Below are 15,185 nucleotides of genomic sequence, written 5' to 3' on the forward strand. Positions count from 1 at the left end.
GTGTGGACAAGAGTAAGCACTGTGCAGCTGAATAAACAAATAGCATCTCATACTGCCAAGCATGCTACTCTAAAAAAACAAATCTGTACATTTCATAGTCCATCCGAACACATTCTCTTGAGAATTTCCTCCGGTTCGCTGTTCCATAGTTTTATACCTACATTCCTTTCCTATTCCTCTATTTTCATCAATACCTATGTTTTCTGCCCCTTTATTCCGAACGGAGCCTAAATATTTGGTATAAGGGCATGGGACAGTGGGTGCACCAGCAGTCCAGCACCATGTACGTAAACAGGGGCATAAAGTGGTGATTCATAGTTTGTTGCCCCGAGAAACAAACATCCAAGAAACATATCTGGGTTGGTCCCATTTTTGTTCACTCTAGCCACCTACTCCTATGTGTGGATAGCAAATCTAGTCCTGGTCATACCACTGTGTACAGCGTTACCCCTATATTTCCCTTTTCGACCAAGAGACCGGTTGGATGACCAGTCTGTACTACTTTCACCCCCTTTCCTTCTTGTTTGTACCAAGTCCGATGTACATACTAAATTCCCCCACCCCACTTTATTTCTTGTTTGAACCAAGTACTCCCTCCGTCCGGAATTACTTGTCATCAAAATGGATGTGTCTAGAACTAAAATACATCTAGATACATCTATTTCAATGACAAGTATTTTCGGACGGAGGGAGTACAAGATTCGACTCCATGAAGTAGCTTTACCTCTAACAATAGAAGAAAAAAATATGTGGCGTTGGACCATCCGACCGAGAGGGGCTAAGAGGTAGAAAATGATGCACATGCAGCGACATAGCGAGCTAGGGAAGTAGAGCTAAGGCGGTTTCGAACAAAGATATACCTGAAGGTCGTCGGGATGTGGATAGGTGGGCGGTGGGAGGCCGGATCCACCCACAGGCAACGATGAAGGGATCGGAGGACCTCCCGCGCCGGCGCTCGGCCAGAGATAACTGTGCAGCCGGCAGTGGGTCTCCTCCCTCGCTGTCGACGATGGCCTAAATGCTGCCCCTCCTCCTCTTCACCGGCGGAGGGGGATACGTCCGGATCTGTAACCAGTGGTGAGGATAGAAAGCCAATGTTTTTTGAAGTGAGAAAGATAGTGTTACTACCCCTATCTTGTTTAGATCTGGAGAGGATGAGAGTGTGTGAATAGAGCAACCCACTGACCTATTCACACACTCTCATCCTCTCCAGATCTAAACAAGATAGGGGTAGTAACTGCACCTGCCTTTGGCGGACTGAGCTCCGGTGCCTTAACTGCACCTGCCTTTGGCCGCATGACAGGAGGGCCAACCACCTGTTGGGCCCACCTGTCATAGACGCAAAGGGAGGAGTAGTAAGTACAAGCTTTCGCTATACGCTATCCCTCCCGCACAAGGTGGACGGACATGCAGCAGTGGATTCGATACTGTAGAAGTAGGAGTAACATCATTGTTCGTCTTCTCGAAGAGGCGAAGAGCCAAGCGCAACCCGAACGTGGCAGTTGCGAATGCTCGCGTGGTGCGGTTCCTTGGAGTACTAGCTAGGCTCTTGCATGAGACAAAATTGCTATTGTTTAACAATTAAACTCCATTATCCATTGGTTGATACTCATTTTGCATATGTCCACGCGCTTAGCACCATTTCCTCCTGGGGTCACCAATGTTTATTTGCTAATTAATAGAATTGCATGCAATGAACTAGCCATTGCAAGTCATTAAAAGCGTGCACACCTCTCATCTCTTATTGGTTGATATGTCAAGAAACAAGAAACAAGGTAGAAGTTAATGCACCGCGCCTAAGTGTTTTGGGACTATCTGGTTTTCGTAAGATGACTTACACACCTAGACGGAGGGAGTAGTATAGCCCAGTAAACTGGAAAGGAGTATTTGCCTTTCTAGATATTTCAACAAGTGACTAGACTACACCGTGTGCAGTACTCCCTCCCTTCCGGTTTGTAGGGATCAAATCTCAAATCTCATGAACCAAGGCATTTTGCGATTGGAGGAATGTATCTCGTACTTTACAAAACTACCCTAATTAAACTCATGCATTAATTACGTAGTTCTCTTGTTTTCCTCTCCACCTTGGTCGCGGTGCACATGCGGGACATTTCAAAGCATCCGGGCCCGCGTGCCATCCACCAAATCACAGTGAGGTGCTACAGTCGAGACTCACCTGTCACCTCGGTGTGGCCTTCATGACCCATCATATCACAAAACCCACACCTTTACTAGCAGTGGTAAGGTGGCCTCCAAGTTGGACTGGACGAAGCAACCATCATTTCACTGGAATGCTCGTTCAAGCCCTTTCTTCCCTTTCTTGAAGAAAACCTCACTCCAGGCTACTCACTTCTGCCATTTTTCTTCTGTACCGACGAAGGAAAGGTGGGCAATCAGTTATGTTGCTATATTTTCATTCCAAGAATCTTCTTTTTGTGAAGCACCGACCGATTCTCACATCCTATTCTTTTCCCGTTTTCATTGTGATTATGGATTCCTTTCGATTGTGTTTTGTTTGTCAGTTCATTGATGGATCCTGGAGCACTAGGCAAAGAGTTGCCTGCGGACAGCCCACTAGAGACAGCGATCTCCAGGAAGTGAGCACCGACCAATGAGTTGACCATGTTGGCGGGCCAACCCATGGAGATGAAGAACTCCAAGAAACAAGCACTGACCAAAGAGTTGAGGACGTTGGCGGACGAACTCCTCAAAGAAAGTAGGAAGAACAGTAAGGGCCCCACCGTGCCTAACCTAGGAACTCTGATTGCCACCTATGTGAGGCTCAAGACCGAGTTTGAGGAGATAGTCGCCGTTGAGAAGCAGTATTCCCCTGGCAAGGTGATGGCCCCCATCGAGGACGAGGAGATGGCCCCCGGAGGGATGAGATCCCCCTGTGAGCTGCAGAAGGTAAAAAATAATGGCTTATTACCATAGTTGTGGTTTTTGATTATTTGCAATGTGCTTGCTAATATGTTAGGGTTGTGCAGGTGCCGGTGGACGTCCTTGATGATTCCGATGTCGTGGCCCGTCCTGTTGGCATCGCCCCGGAGATCGATTCCGATGCCGCTGTCCATCCTATGGACATCGCCCCAGAGATCGATTCCGATGTCGCGGTCAGTCCTGTGGACATCGCCCCATAAATCGATTCCCATGCCGTTGTCCGTGCTGTGGTCATTGCCCGAGAGATCGTTGACAAGAAATAGTTGGTCACACTAATCCTTCAGGGTAGTTTGCATTGCCATGTGTTTAATTACCAGAATGATGCGTGTTATCAAACCATCTTAGGGCTAGTGCACTGTTGTGTGGGCGGATATTGCTACTTTTGTTTGATAGTGAATCATGCGATGAATCATGCGAACCCTCTCCAAGTTATGGAAATAGATGTATCCTCACCAGCTTTCGATGTAATATAAGGCATGCTTAGATGTAAGTTTGAACTATTTATCATATCAGCATGGCTTGTTTGATGATTCCTGGTGTTAGTAGGCTAGCTACTGTGCGAGCTATAGTGCTTGCAAAACACTCACCGAAGAGAAATGTTGGGGCTGATGAGCTCGTGGTACGCTTATATTTATCCCTCGTCGATCGACCAATAGCCCTAGCTCCTAAAATTGTAGGCTTAGCGATCGATCAGACAATAGTCGACATACATTCAGGTCTCATTTGGTTCATAGGGTAGGAAAATCATAGCAAAAGTACAGAGAACGTGCAACACAAAATCATAGCAGTGCAGAGACATACTCCCTCCGTTCCAAAATAGATGACCTAGGCGGCCTAGTTTGGCCTAGTGGGTTTCAGTGATATGACGTGGTACAGTGTTGTCCAGTCTTCGCGTGTGGTAGCAGTATTGCGGGTACAATAAGTTTTCTTGAAGAAGCGGAATTCAACGAAGTCATGATGGTTCTTTCGTCCGAACAACTTATAGTGGGAAAGGTTGGGCCTGCGATACGACCGGGGTAGACTAGGATAATTTTGTGCATGGCAGGTGGACCAGGATGGTCGACATCCCACATGTCAGCGAATGAAAGTATTCTTTCTGATATAGAGGACGAGCAATGATTATTCATTGTTTATTTTTGATGAAAGCTATTGTCTCCACGGTTACGATGGAGGAGTGTGAAACACGGCAGCCCAGTGAACTTGGCATGTGCACCACTCCCTCCTTCCTCATGTAATGCCCAGGTTACACCTTTTTCTCACTTTCTCTCTATCTATTTCCTCTCAAATGTTTTTTACCTTTCTTTTTTTAAGACACACTTGTTTTTATGCCTTTTTTAGAATTATTTTTTTTATACCTAGGAGCACGTGTAGAGACGGGCTCTTGCAGAGCCCACTCCTTGACTTTGTCAATGCCTCTCTCTCCTCCACATAAGGAGTACTACTTGCTATGCATGCATGCGGCGGGTAGCTGGCGTCTTGAGGAGCCAGGGCGGTGAGAGCGGGCTTCGGATGCGGTCCGGACTCCAGCATGGCCCACCTCACATTATCACCATATATTTCTTGGAGTCCATGCGCGGCGGGCGGGCGATCTCTTCTCACTCCCCCGTTTCTCTCTTCTTAGCCGACGCCCGCTGAGCGATTAGATTTCGGCTATCGACGGTTTATTCAATTACGGTCCCACATGTCAGTGAAAATGCAAGATAACGCGTGTCCCCTCTGGTGAGCGATGTGCGAGCCCGACTGTCGGGGTTGCGACGGGTACGAGTCGTAAGTGTGCCGCCTTTTCCTTTAGAACTTGCGAAACGTAACATTTTCGCGCGATCGATCGATAGAAATCCAGAACAAAATAACGAGGGCGGTGCTTTCCTGCTCGTTAGGCGGGCTAGTTCGAGTGATATGACATGCTATAGTGCCATCCACTTGCTCCATTTTTATGTAAGAAAGAGTTTACACTCATACGCGGGAGGAGTGCGAAACACCGCGGATCTGATTTTGATTGAGGGATAACTGTTCCCTGCCAAATAATGGAGGATTGTTAGCAATTATAGCATGATAGTTAGGGCATCTCCAGCGCTGGCCCACAAATTTACACCGGCATCTGTCCGAGGACACTGATGGATGCCATCCGATGCTGCCCGCATACCTTTCGACAACTATATGAACTAACCGGACGGAATTCGTGCAAACAAAGCAAATTTCAAATTAACCGGATGAAATTCATTACATTTCGAAAACTTTTCCTACAAATTGGATGAAATTCATTACGTATTCGCACAAACCGTACTAAAACCTACTGTAAACCTAATCTAAACGATCGCCGGCGCCCGACCACCATGTCCGGCCATGAACCCGAGAAAGCTGGCCATTGCCTTTGCCTCCTCCTCATCCGCCTCGATAACCTCCTCCTTCGGAGCACAAGGTTCTGAAGATTTCCGCCTCCACGTCCCGTTAAGCGGCTAATCGGCCGCCGATGTTTACCCCACCAAGCTTGGCGTCGACTGAGTGGAGTAGCGGTGGCCTTCCCGGGACTAGAAATGCGGCGACCTACCGTGTACTACTCTTCCTAGCTGCCGGCTGCGCCCGCGCACGCGCGCCGACTTTGTGGTCATGGCGGCGGAGGGCGGCCGGGGGGGTGCCGGCGATCTCCTTCATTTGCTCCTGCGACAGTACGTCGAAGAGAGCTTTGGAGCGCACCCAGAGCGGAGCCGCCAATGTCCCTCATCTGCTCCTGCGATAGTACGTCCAAGAGAGCTTCGGAGCGCCAGGAGGCCATGCTTGAAGTGGTGCCGACAGAAGGAAGGGACCGGAGGAGAATAAGTGTGGGTCTCTGGCTATGGCTGGGAGCTGGGGCTCAAGTTAATATAGCGGGCGAATGGCAATGAGCCGCAGCAGACATATGGACAACTGGCGCCGGAGTAGGTTCGTCGCGCGTGAATGCGGACGTTGCCTCAGTGACTTAACTGCAGATGCGTTTGGGTTAGTGACATGTGGGCCCAACGGGCATCTGGCTCGCATGTTAGTGACACACCAATTGCACCTGCAGTTAAGTCCGGTGAATGTGGCATTGACATTCTGGAGAGATGGTGACCGTTTCAGGCGGGAAACACGCGCTAGCGATGGAAGGGGTTTCGGTGTGCAGTGGCACTAAGATCGGTCGCTCACGATAGTACATACTCCGTACCATACTACCATAGTACCCTCTCTAGCTTAGGTTGTTTTATAGATTGTCGTTGTGATGGAAGATATACATGAGCAAGGTGGTCCGAGTATGACCATTGGTGTTGAGCCAGGAGAATACATGCTCGGCATTCGTGTAGGCCTCCATCAAACGTCTAAACAGTAATGTCAGGCACCGCCGGGGTGTGCAGGTGATGGGCTCGTCGTTTGCATTGCGCCATGAGTAGGACTTTGATTTAGAGGGCGATGTGCATGCATTAGCATGCTTTGATAGTGTGAGCGTGAGTGTCTGACGCGAAGTATTTCATTTTCATTTGGCTAACTGATACGTCTCCAACGTATCTATAATTTTTGATTGCTCCATGCCATATTATCTACTATTTTGGACATTATTGGGCTTTATTATCCACTTTTATATTATTTTTGGGACTAACCTATTAACCGGAGGCCCAGCACAGAATTGTTTTTTTTGCCTATTTTAGGGTTTTGAAGAAAAGGAATATCAAACGGAGTCCAAACGGAATGAAACCTTCGGGAACGTGATTTTCTCACCGAATACAACTCACGAGACTTGGACCCTACGTCAAGCCAATTAAGAAGAGGCCACGAGGTAGGGGGACGCGCCTGCCACACCCCCCCAGGCGCGCCCTCCACCCTCGTGGGCCCCCTGTTGCTCCACCGATGTACTTCTTCCTCCTATATATATATATATCTACGTACCCCCAAACAATCAGATACGGAGCCAACAACCTAATTCCACCGCCGCAACTTTCTGTATCCACGAGATCCCATCTTGGGGCCTGTTCCGGAGCTCCGCCGGAGGGGGCATCGATAACGGAGGGCTTCTACATCATCATCCAAGCCCCTCCGATGAAGTGTGACACTAGTAGAAAAAGGGCCTTTAGTCCCGGTTCTTGAACCGGGACTAAAGGGTCGGTACTAATGCCCTGACCCTTTAGTCCCAGTTCAAACCAGAACCGGGACTAAAGTCCCTCCACTTGGCCGGTCCACCTTTTTTGAAAATAAAAAAATTTGAAATTTTTTTATTTTCAAATTTCTAAATTATTTTAACCTCTAATCTCTAATCACCCCTCATCACTGCTCAATTTAATCTCTAATCACCCCTCATCATTCCAAATCATCTAACTTCCCGGACGGTCACCCATCCTCCCACTCCCCCAGCCTGAGCACGCTTAACTTTTGGGTTCTATTCTCCCTTGTTTCCAAGTCTGCACTCGTTGTTTTCCTGACAATAGTAAGATGTCAATCCTATTAACCCTCAGGAGTTTAGCTTGAGCATGAAGTCACACATTTCACTATTTGAATTTGAAACTATTGTTCTAAAAAACTATAATTTTTTAGTAACACTAATATTTCTTGAATAAGTAGTTTGACCATTGTTTGACCACAGTTTGACCATAGTTTGACCATATTTGACCAAAATTCAAAAAAACTAAAATAATTATTTAATAACACTAATATTCTTGAATAATTATTTAGTAACACTAATACTTCTTGAATAAGTAGTTTGACCATAGTTTGACTAGATTTAATGAAAATTTAAAAAAACTGAAATTTGAGTATAACTTTTTTTCCTTTTGGAATTTGAGAATTCTACAAATTTGCAAACAGGCCATAGGCGGTCTCCATCGGATGTAACTTTTCGAGTAGATGATTTTTCATATAAAAAACTTTTTAATCCGAGTTTGTATGCAAAAGTTATGCCATTTTACAAATTCCAGAGAGATTTTGTAAATAAAGTCGAAATTCATATTTGTAAATTTTCCCAACAACTAGACCACACAAGAAGCTTTGAGGAGTTTAAGCGTAATCTCAACTTCTGTAGTTGTGATTAAGGGGGAGTGTTAGACATTATCTTGTGTCACACGCCAAGATAGTTAGAGATAGAGTTATCCTAACATTGTACTCATTTATCTTTCTATCTCTTCTTCTGTAATCCCCTGATGTATTTCCTCTCTGTTACGATGTATGCGCTATTGGGAGGTATGCCCCAACCTATCAATACTAGCCGTCAACCCGTGGATCCGCACGGGCTAGTCATTTTGCGAATGTGTGGAGATATTAATAGTATACTATATACATGGATGTTGAAATATTTTAAATACAGAAAAACAAAAAATTCACAATATTTTTTTAGAAAAATAATACAATCGTGGATGTACACTATATCACATATTCATGAGTCATGTTAGAAAATGTCAGAGGAAAAAAATCCATTCTCATCTACGTTTGCAAAAGTAGCTACCATTAATATATTGACCCAATTTTAAGTGAATTCTTGCACTCCCCAATGTGTTGCAAGAGCCTTAACTTAGACATCACTGTTTTACTTAATCTTATTAGGTACAAAAAAATGGAAAATATTAATAGTAGAGAATAGAAAAATAGTTTGTAGAGCATAATTTCCAAGGTGCAAATCAAAACGAACATAATACATTAGGAGCCATTGGATCATATATGACTTCAACGAAACTGTCGACCATGCAAATGCACGGGCTAGTCTACAGATTATTGATGAATTTCTATGACTTGTGTTCATTGTTTTTATTGTCGGAGGAAAAAAATCCATTCTCATCTACGTTTGCAAAAGTAGCTAGCATTAATATATTGACCCAATTTTAAGTGAATTCTTCCACTCTCCAATGTGTTGCAAGAGCCTTAACTTAGACATCACTGTTTTACTTAATCTTATTAGGTACAAAAAAATGGAGAATATTAATAGTAGAGAACCGAAAAATAGTTTGTAGAGCATAATTTCCAAGGTGCAAATCAAAATGAACATAATACATTAGGAGCCATTGGATCATATATGACTTCAACGAAACTGTCGACGATGCAAATGCACAGGCTAGTCTATAGATTATTGATGAATTTCTATGACTTATGTTCATTGTTTTTATTTCACTGGTGCATCCTTCAAATTCAGCCATGTTTCATAGTGATTTTGCTACAACTCTATATTTTCATTAAAACTAAATGAACATAATTTGTATCATTTTTTCTAATTTATCATATTGAAATGTTTATTGTATTTATGTTTCAAGTGCATCATTGTGCATGTTTTAATTTGCATCATAGTTTATAAAAAATATTTGATTCTTTTTTTTAGAGTTCGTGTTATTAATCATTTTTTTGGGGTAGTAGAGTAGTAGTCAGCCAAGAACTCGATGTTGAAAGAACAGCAACGGCGGCGAAGCAGATGACTGCAGGACAAAATACACGGTCAGTTCCGATCCAATTTTGTGCTCCGCGTGAGTTTTCATCTGTGCTTCCTGCCGGTGACTCGACCTAGCTTCCGCATTGATCGATCCAGCCGGCTGCTTCTTCTCGTACATACATATGTGTTCAGACAACTGGGGAATCAATCACCTTTTCAGGTTATTTTGTACGTGCTTGTTTGTTCTCTAAGCCAAAACGACCAGCCGGCAAATTGCGATGTACAATTGGTGTCCTCACAGCCAACTCAGTAATCAATCGACCGCTTCAAGTTGATTTGTACGTGCTTATATGTTTTGAGAGCCAAAACAATTAGAGGCCTAAGAATCACGACGTACAGTTAAATCCTTTTTGGGGGAATTTAGCTAAAGATCTACACCATGATAAGTTTATGCCAACTGCTTTTATTTTTGGACTGACTGAATAGAGAAGGGAGAGACCTGTTTGGAAATTTTTGTAGATAGCTTACCAAGCTGACCGCTTGGTAGAAGGGAGAGACCTGAGAGAGATGTACATATATGGAGCCAGGAAAAAAGAGAAAGAAGAGACCTGAGAGATACGTACACAGGTTGATTCAGAAGAAAAAAAAGAATAGGTGAGACGTGAGAGATGGGGTCACGTTTGTATGTGAGAGAGAGACATGCTAGATTGAGCAAGAAAAAAACGTTGATACAGGAAGAAAAAAAGGGACATGTGAGACGTGAGAGATAGGGTCATGTTTAGGCGTACGTGAGAGAGTTAGGTGTGGTTTTAGTTGGTTGGTTCTTTTGTTTTGGCGTGAGAATAACGTAAATTGTAGGATTTTGACAACTGGGGAATCAATCGCCTTTTCAGGTTATTTTGTACGTGCATATTTGTTCTCTAAGCCAAAACGACCGGCCGGCAAATTGCGATGTACAATTGGTGTGGTCACAGCCAACTCAGTAATCAATCGACCGCTTCAAGTTGATTTGTACGTGCTTATATGTTTTAAGAGCCAAAACGATTAGCGGCCTAGGAATCACGACGTACAATTAAATCTTTTTTGGGGGAATTTAGCTAAAGATCTACACCATAATAAGTTTATGCCAACTGCTTTTATTTTTGGACTGACTGAATAGAGAAGGGAGAGACCTGAGAGAGATGTACATATATGGAGCCAGGAAAAAAGAGAAAGAAGAGACCTGAGAGATACGTCCACAGGTTGATTCAGAAGAAAAAAAGATAGGTGAGACGTGAGAGATGGGGTCATCTTCGTAGGTGAGAGAGAGACATGCAAGATTGAGCAAGAAAAAAACGTTGATTCAGGAAGAAAAAAAAAGGGACATGTGAGACATGAGAGATTGGGTCAAGTTTAGGCGTACGTGAGAGAGTTAGGTGCAGTTTTAGTTGGTTGGTTCTTTTGTTTTGGCGTAAGAATAACCTAAATTGTAGGATTTTTTTATTAATATGGAACTTTCTAGGATTGATCTACACCGTTATAACTCGGCCCCACAAGATTAATGGCTCATAAATTCTGATTAACGTGGTAATTTCTAGGGAGTCACAAATTAGTATAGGTATAGATAGATATCACATGGGAAACTTATTTTATTTTATTTTTTGACATTTCCATCATTTTCTTTTGTTTTTTCTAAAACTGAAAAGGCGGTCCAAGGGGGGGGGGGTGGGGGGAGAGTTAGAAAATGGACCTTTAGTACCGGTTCGTGCCATGAACCGGTACTAATGCCTCAAAGCCCTTCAGTCCCGGTTGGTGGCACCAACCGGGACTAAAGGTCTAACCTTTAGTACCAGTTGGTGCCACCAACCGGGACTAATGGGCATCGCACCATTTAGTCCCGGTTCGTGGCACGAACCGGGACTAAAGGGCCCAGGTGAACCGGGACAAATGCCTTAGCCGCACGAACCGGGATAAATGCACCCATTGGTCCCGGTTCTGGACTGAACCGGGACTAATGGGCTTACCCGGCCTGGACCAAAGCCCCCTTTTCTACTAGTGTGAGTAGTTTACTTCAGACCTATGGGTCCATAGTTAGTAGCTAGATGGCTTCTTCTCTCTTTTTGGATCTCAATACAATGTTCCCCCCCCCTCTCTCGGGGAGATCTATTCGATGTAATCTTCCTTTTGCGGTGTGTTTGTTGAGACCGATGAATTGTGGGTTTATGATCCAGTCTATCTATGAATAATATTTGAATCTTCTCTGAATTCTTTTATGTATGATTGGTTATCTTTGCAAGTCTCTTCGAATTATCAGTTTGGTTTGGCGTACTAGATTGGATTTTCTTGCCACGGGAGAAGTGCTTAGCTTTGGGTTCGATCTTGCGGTGTCCTTTCCCAGTGACAGAAGGGGCAGCAAGGCACATATTGTATTGTTGCCATCGAGGATAACAAGATGGGGTTTTTATCATATTGCATGAAACTATCCCTCTACATCATGTCATCTTGCTTAAGGCATTACTCTGTTTTTAACTTAATAATCTAGATGCATGCTGGATAGCGGTCGATGAGTGGTGTAATAATAGTAGATGCAGGCAAGAGTCGGTCTACTTGTCTCGGACGTGATGCCTTTATACATGATCATACCTAGATATTCTCATAACTATGCTCAATTCTGTCAATTGCTCAACAGTAATTTGTTCACCCACCGTAGAATACTTATGCTCTTGAGAGAAGCCACTAGTGAAACCTATGGCCCCCGGGTCTCTTTCTCATCATATCAATCTCCATCACTTTATTATTGCTTTGCTTTTACTTTGACTTTTACTTTTCACCTTGCATCTCTATACCAAAAATAACAAAACTATTATTTATCATCTCTATCAGATCTCACTTTTGTAAGTGACCGTGAAGGGATTGACAACTCCTAAGCGTGTTGGTTGCGTTGAGCTATTGTTTTTGTGTAGGTACGAGGGACTCGCGTGTAGCCTCCTACTGGATTGATACCTTGGTTCTCAAAAACTGAGGGAAATACTTACGCTACTTTGCTGCATCATCCTCTCCTCTTTGGGAAATCCAACGCATTGCTCAAGAGGTAGCAAGAAGAATTTCTGGCGCCATTGCCGGGGAGGTTCGCGCAAGTCAAGATTTGACTCCCGACAGCGAGCCATTTCTGGCGTTGTTGCCGGGGAGTCTGCGCAAGAGTCAACATACCAAGTACCCATCACAATCCCTATCTCCCGCATTACATTATTTGCCATTTGCCTCTCGTTTTCCTCTCCCCCCAATTCACCCTTGCCGTTTTATTCACCCTCTCTCTCTCTATCCTCCCTCTCTTTCTCTATTTGCCTCTTTTTGCCCATTTGCCTTTTTGTTTGCTTGTGTGTTAGTTTGCTTGTTTGTCGTGATGGCTCAAGATAATACTAAATTATGTGATTTCACCAATACCAACAACAATGATTTCCTCCGATTGCTCCTCTTACCGATGCTGAATCTTGTGAAATTAACACTACTTTGCTGAATCTTGTCATGAAAGATCCGTTCTCCGGCCTTCCTAGTGAAGATCCCGCTACCCATCTTAATAGCTTCGTTGATTTGTGTGACATGCAAAAGAAGAAAGATGTCGATAATGATATTGTTAAATTGAAGCTATTTACTTTTTCGCTTAGAGATCGTGCTAAAGCTTGGTTTTCATCTTTGCCTAGAAATAGTATTGATTCATGGAACAAGTACAAAGATGCTTTTATCTCTAAGTATTTTCCTCCCGCTAAGATCATCTCTCTTAGAAACGATATTATGAATTTTAAGCAACTTGATCATGAACATGTTGCACAAGCTTGGGAGAGAATGAAATTAATGATACGTAATTGCCCTACTCATGGTTTAAAATTGTGGATGATTATACAAAAAATTTATGCCGGATTGAATTTTCTTCTAGAAATCTTTTAGATTCGGCCGCAGGAGGCACTTTTATGGAAATCACTTTAGGAGAAGCTACTAAACTCCTAGATAATATTATGGTTAATTATTCTCAATGGCATACTAAAAGATCTACTAATAAAAAGGTGCATGCGATAGAAGAAATTAATGTTTTGAGTGGAAAGATGGATGAACTTATGATATTATATGCTAATAAGAGTGTTTCTTCTGATCCTAATGATGTGCCCTTGTCTACTTTGATTGAGAATAATAATGAATCTATGGATGTGAATTTTGTTGGTAAGAACAATTTTGGTAACAACGCGTATAGAGGAAATTTCAATCCTAGGCCTTATCCTAGTAATCCCTCTAATAATTATGGTAATTCCTACAACAATTCTTATGGAAATTATAATAAGATGCCCTCCGATTTTGAATCTAATATTAAAGAATTTATTTCTTTGCAAAAGAATTTTAATTCTATGATTGAAGAAAAATTGCTTAAGATTGATGATTTGTCTAGGAACGTTGATAGAATTGCACTTGATGTTGATTCTTTGAAACTTAGATCTATTCCACCTAAGCATGATATCAATGAGTCTCTCAAAGCCATGAGAATTTCCATTGATGAGTGCAAAGAAAGAACCGCTAGGATGCGTGCTATGAAAGATGCCTTTATTAAAGCGTGTTCTTCTAGTTCCTATGAAAATAAAGATGAAGATCTAAAAGTTATTGATGTGTCCCCTATTAACTCTTTGTTTTGCAATATTAATCTTGATAATGATGGGACTTAATATGATCCACCTTCACCTAGAAGGCGTTCTAAGAATTTGGAATTTGTTGATCTTGATGCTAAATTTGATAAAAGTGGGATTGAAGAAATTAAAACCCTAGATGTTGCTAAACCCACTATTATGGATTTCAAGGAATTTAACTATCAAAATTGCTCTTTGATTGATTGTATTTCCTTGTTGCAATCCGTGCTAAATTCTCCTCGCGCTTATAGTCAAAATAAAGTGTTTACTAAACATATCGTTCATGCCTTGATGCAATCTTATGAAGAAAAACTTGAATTGGAAGTTTCTATCCCTAGTAAACTTTATGATGAGTGGGAACCTACTATTAAAATTAAAATTAAAGATTATGAGTTTTATGCTTTGTGTGATTTGGGTGCTAGTGTCTCTACTATTCTCAAAACTTTTTGTGATTTGCTAGATTTCCGTAATTTTGATGATTGCTCTCTAAACTTGCATCTTCCGGATTCCACTATTAAGAAACCTATGGGAAGAATTAATGATGTTCTTATTTTTGCAAATAGGAATTATGTGCCCGTAGATTTTATCGTTCTTGATATAGATTGCAATCCTTCTTGCCCTATTATTCTCGGTATACCTTTCCTTAGAACGGTTGGTGCAATTATTGATATGAAGGAAGGGAATATTAGATTCCAATTTCCATTAAAAAAGGGCATTGGAACACTTCCCTAGAAAGAAAATAAAATTACCATATGAATCTATCATGAGAGCCACTTATGGATTGCCTACCAAAGATGGCAATACCAAGATCTATTCTTGCTTGTTATGCCTAGCTAGGGGCGTTAAACGATAGCGCTAGTTGGGAGGCAACCCAATTTTATTTTTATTCCTTGCTCTTTGATCCTGTTTAGTAATAAATAAATTATTTAACATCTGTTTTGGTTGTGTTTTTTGTGTTTAATTAGTGTTTGTGCCAAGTAGAACCCTTGGGAAGACTTGGGGAAAGTCTTGTTGAACTTGCTGTAAAAAACAGAAACTTTAGCGCTCACGAGAACTGATGTAATTTTTATTTGGAGAGTGATATTTAGTTCGTTATTTTTGCTGATGATTAATATATAAATTCCTCCCGTCCAGCAATTTACTTTATAACTTTTCGGGTTCCAGATCTTCCGCTAGCTACAGATTACTACAGACTGTTCCGTTTTTGACAGATTCTGTTTTTCGTGTGTTGTTTGCTTATT

The sequence above is a fragment of the Triticum dicoccoides genome, chromosome 2A, assembly GCF_002162155.2.
Source record: "Triticum dicoccoides isolate Atlit2015 ecotype Zavitan chromosome 2A, WEW_v2.0, whole genome shotgun sequence".
Classification (NCBI taxonomy): Eukaryota; Viridiplantae; Streptophyta; class Magnoliopsida; order Poales; family Poaceae; genus Triticum; species Triticum dicoccoides.